Source organism: Triticum urartu, chromosome 6 (assembly GCF_003073215.2).
Source record: "Triticum urartu cultivar G1812 chromosome 6, Tu2.1, whole genome shotgun sequence".
Lineage (NCBI taxonomy): Eukaryota > Viridiplantae > Streptophyta > Magnoliopsida > Poales > Poaceae > Triticum > Triticum urartu.
The window spans coordinates 211,968,980-211,972,757 of NC_053027.1; the positions used below are offsets into that span (position 1 = coordinate 211,968,980).

The 3,778-nt window shown below is 46.5% G+C and overlaps 1 long non-coding RNA gene across 1 annotated transcript; it reads left to right on the top strand.

Annotated features, from left to right (window-relative positions):
* The first annotated feature begins 1,700 nt into the window (after positions 1–1,700).
* Positions 1,701–2,614, top strand: LOC125515959. The gene is made up of 2 exons (XR_007287190.1): positions 1,701–2,033; positions 2,133–2,614. It is a non-coding gene; the product is annotated as an uncharacterized LOC125515959 (long non-coding RNA).
* The last annotated feature ends 1,164 nt before the right edge of the window (positions 2,615–3,778 follow it).

Here is a 3,778-nt window from a genome sequence, read left to right on the forward strand (position 1 = left end):
CAGTTTTATGTTTTCCTTCAGGTGCACCTCGGGTTTAGACCGACACACACCTTGAGGGCTACTGGATATACATATATTGGCTATATATCTCAGCAAAGAGTAAAATGCACCAATCAAAAATATTCACAAAAATCAGCCCGCGATCGGGGTGGTGCACCACCTTGGAAGAAGTCTGGCATAAAGCTCGGACGCCAGTGGCTAGCTCCATAGAGGGCATTTCCGACATTAAGCTCGGCTGAATTCGTTCAATCTTTTAAAAGACTGAGGTAGTTTACGACACCTCGGACGCTGACCGTCGTTGGAGCTCGGAAGTGGTCCGGCATAAAGCCCGGATTCGAATGGCTCGTTCCATAGAGAACTTTTCAGCGTTAAACTCGGATAACCTCCTTCAAACTTTTTCAAGCCAAGGTGATCTATGACACCTCGGATATAATCCGGCGTTGGTGCTCGGCTACAAAAGGTATCTCGAATGCAGTACGGCGTTGGGGCTCGGATGCAAGAGGACACCGCCGCATGGGAACAACTTCATACCCGAGGTGTGACGTAAAAAATAATCCTAAGGCATTGATAAAGGCCGAGAATTTAAAGGGGCTCCTCGGATAACTGATGTGTAAACCCTTCGGATTCACTTGGGCGATCCTCAAGATCGAAGACGAGAAGATTTGTTGAACCAATTTTCAAGACTGACGACCGAAGATGAAGAACAGTTCGGAAGGATCGAGGAGCGTCCCTAACTTGAATACCAGTTCAGGGGGGCTACTGACGGTGTCCTGGACTAGGGGGTACTCACCACATCGTCTCCTGACCAGGTGGATTGGGCCGAGGACCCCCATGGTGGTTCACTCATGGGCCACTTCAGGCAGCCCATGCCGCACACAAGGAGTATTCCACAAGACTTGGTGATCAAGACAAGGACTCCTCTCCACCAACGTATTCGGCTAGGACTCTTGTTATCCTAGGCCTCTGATGCATTATATAAGCCAAGGCCAGGCTAGTCGATAGATCATTATGACAATCATACAAGCTAGACTTCTAGGGTTTAGCCATTACGAGCTCGTTGTAGATCAACTCTTGTTATACTCATATTCATTAAGATCAATCAAGCAGGAAGTAGGGTATTACCTCCATAGAGAGGGCCCGGACCTTGGTAAACATCGTGTCCTCTGTCTCCTGTTACCATCGACCTTAGACGCATAGTTCGGGACCCCCTACCCGAGATCAGCCGGTTTTAACACCGACATGCATGTTGATGACTTTGGTGTGCAACACACGAAGTAACGTATATCTTCAATCAATGAAGACATACACTCTAAATGTGAATACATTAACACGGAATTTAACTTCCGAGCGCCACGATAATTGTGCACCGTTCTGGGTCTTATACTTCCTATACAGTGGGTAACGCCACCACCAAAATCTTCTTTAAGTGTCTCATTTGGCGTCATGATTACATAGCCTTCGCATTTGGTTTGTCTTCAACATTGATTTGACCTCATGGTTTATCTTCACATTGTTGAGTTGGTCTTAGACATATATATAAGGTGGGTCTATTCTAACAACAACCCTTAAGACCTTATTCTAACAACACCGGCCTTATCCTAACACCACCCACCCGAACACAAAAAAACAAAACAAACGAACTGCACGCAGCGAACGGAAAAAAGAACCCGCCCACCCCCCTACCTTCCCCCCCCCCCACCCCCCCCCCCCCAACTTTCTTCCCCCGTGGGTTCCTCCCCAATCAGCACCACAAGCCTCGGCGTGCACCTGCCCCTTCCCACCTCTCCGTCGATCTGGCCCGCTTTCCGGTTTGAATCCGAGCCGTGGCTCGTGACGTCACGTGCGTCCTGATCCGCGGGCCAGAAAACATGCTTTCCGGTTAGGTCGACGGTGGCCGAGTAAATGCGATGGGCAAGCGGGTCTCCCTGGTTCAGTTGGTCGGCTGCGGAGGCTGAGCTCGGTGCCATTCGATGCGTACGAAGGAGAGGAAAACGATCCTTGAATATGGAGTTTCTCTTGCAGTTGATTAAGAGGTACGTATCTGAATTGCATGTGTGCGGTGCCATCTAATTTGTGGGATCCAAAAGCACAAGATCTAATCCTGTGGTTTCCGCCTCAATTTATTTGATCAGAAGAACCATCATGGTTCCTGGAGGAGGTTAATGCCAACGAGATTCCGATTGAGCTTCTGCAGTATCCAGTACTAGCACCTGCACCAGAATTGCCTGCGCAGTTGTCAATGGAGGAGCTGCTGCCTTGGCGGCGAACATCGGCGGGGGTCAAATCTGTGTGGCGGTGGGGGTGGCGGACGGTGAAATTGCACTCTAATAGACGCAAGCTTCAGAATAGTCTGAGTAGATCGGCCCAAAAGCGCCTAGATGGACACAAAGGTTTGGAGTCATCGTGTTAGTTCAGAATTTTTTTCAGAAAGTTTTTGGTGTCGTACAAGAGTGCAAGGATGATGGGATGAGTGCAGTGCGTGGCAACATGAAAAATGTAGATAAAACAGTGTTGGTCAGATGGATATTCAATCTCTGCACCCCTGAAAATACAGAGAACATATTCATATTCTGGCCGTTTTGAAATAGTTCAGATGTGTATGTTGTCTGTTGCATATATGCAGTTCAGTAAAAATGCTGATTCATTCTTGAACGGAACTATTTAGTAGCAACCTGTCCGGACCATGGGGAAGCTCCAGAACAAGCTGCTCGACCAACTTAATGCAAGAACTGTGGAGTAGAGGGTCAGCGACGAAACAAATGAAACAAAGCAGCGGAGCTAAGACTGAAAAGGGACTGAAAAATGATGCATGGTTGACGTAAAACAAAATGCAGGGGAACCAATGGAGCTAAGGCTAGAGAGCAGCTGAAATTTAGTTATCCTTTACTGCAATGTCAATTTGATGGCGTGTATAATTAGCAGGAGTGGTGCAAACATATTGTAACATGTGTGAGCATCATGCAAATCCGTTTGCGCTGAATAAACCTAGACTTTTATATAGTGTAACATCGACCTGACTTTTGTGTTAGATGCATGATGCAGTTTAGCTGCTCATATTTCTAAACATGTTATGCATGCCCTGAACCATATGAATAAAATGCAAGGACTCCTTTCCCTTCTGGACGCCCAGGTTTTAGTTAACCTTTTTTTGAAGTTTCACTTTGCTGGCGTGTATGATCAGAAGTGGCGGATCAAAAATACCGTGATCTACGGAGCATCATGCAAATCCGTTTGTACTGAATAAACCGAGACTAATATGTACTGAATTTTGTGTGAGATCCAAGATGCAGTCTAGCTGCTCGTAATTCAGAATATCTGTTTTTTTTAGTAACATTCGGAATATCTTTTTTTTGTAGGTTTATTTGGAACATCTTTTTTTCTGTTGGGGAGCGGCAATGGATCTCAGCGGCCTGGAATGTAGGGGATGGGCTTGAGTCCCATCGGAGAAGATTGGTTGGTACAACCGTGCGATCCGAATAAATCTGCTCACATGACGCCGTCAGTCCAGAATCAGAGAGATGCTGGCCCATATTGTTTCCTTCCATCCGAGCCACGCGGAAACTGACTGACGTCGTAATACTTCGTTGTTGTCAGTTGTGGGTCATTGGTTCTGCATAAGATATCAGTACATTAACTATACCTTCCAGAATACGTGTTGCATTGGCTATCTCGGTGCGAGGGTACGGCAGAGATATCGAGACTACGTGTGCTCGGGCTAACAACAACACTTTCGAGAAACTAGTTATTACTTTCTTGGTTAATAGAAGTGTATACACTT